Genomic DNA, 1,280 nt, shown 5'->3' on the forward strand with positions numbered 1-1,280 from the left:
ATGATTTTAACTAGAAACAGTTTCATTTAAATTAACATTTTAATCAATGAATTACAATTTTACAATAGTTGTCAGACTACAATCAACTCAGTTATCAGGTACTTGGTTGCCATAAAAAAAAAAAACGACAAATACAACAATTATATTCAGTCTCTTGTAAATGAGTCCTCGTGGCTCATTGGGACGAACCTGTTTAAATAAAGGTTGAATTAATATCTTCTATAGAAATCATGAATTCATCCAGATGATCTGAGGTAAGCTGGAGCAGATCTGAAGTTCATGGAGGACAAGGTGGAGCATTATCATGCAGAGAACATCAGAAACAGCTTTATAACAGGTGTCTAAAAAAGTTAAATCTGGTCCTCTGGACATTCAAAAAAATTTGAATGTCCAGAGGACCAGATTTAACTTTTTTAGATTTTTCTACCTGGGTTATTGAGCATGCATCAGGATATTTATAACAGGTGTTACTCTGATCTTTTATTAACGTGTGTAACATTATAAAACACTGACATGGCTATATTGATCATTGTATTGCATATACATTTTTTTTTTCTAACATATGTGTTTGCAGACTCGTTCCCTTCTAAAATTTAATGATAAATGTATCAGCCACTTCTAAAAACGCTTTGATAAAATGCATAGTCTGTGAAATAATCAGTAATTAGTTCGTTGCTGCTCAGTAATTACTGAAAGACACAGGTAAAGTAAGAAAAGTCGATTTTTGTGTTATGTTGCACCAGCAGCTGCTCAAACTGACTGACAGGATGAGCTGTTTGGAACTATTGGGAGCTGCATGAACCACGTGACCGCGTATCGGCGAGTTCAAAGAGTGTCGCAACTCTCTCTTTACAGGACTCTGGAGACTAAAATGACTCCTGCATTTTTGGTAGTTCTTGTTAGGCCAATAACATTTCCGGGTGTAAGTAATAATAATTATAATATTATAATAAGAATAAAATAGTGAATCAACACACAACACACTGGTTACTGAGGGAACTTAATGTCTGTGTCTTTAGAAACAGTAGTAATGTTTATTTATGAGAAGACAATCGGTGCTTTACAAAAAAAGTCAAGCTGATGTCACCTGTCGCTGACGGGTTTGAATGGTGAATGTTAGTTTTTTAAGATGAGAGATTTACTGAATGGGAATTAAACAGGGAATGCAAATAAATCATTGTTTTTGGTGCAATATATCCGTATATAAGAAGAAAAGCAGGATTATATATATATATATATATATAAACAACCATTCACTCTCTCACTCACACCTAGGGACA

This window comes from Nematolebias whitei, chromosome 1, assembly GCF_014905685.2.
Source record: "Nematolebias whitei isolate Nwh7 chromosome 1, NemWhi1, whole genome shotgun sequence".
NCBI classification, from domain to species: Eukaryota; Metazoa; Chordata; class Actinopteri; order Cyprinodontiformes; family Rivulidae; genus Nematolebias; species Nematolebias whitei.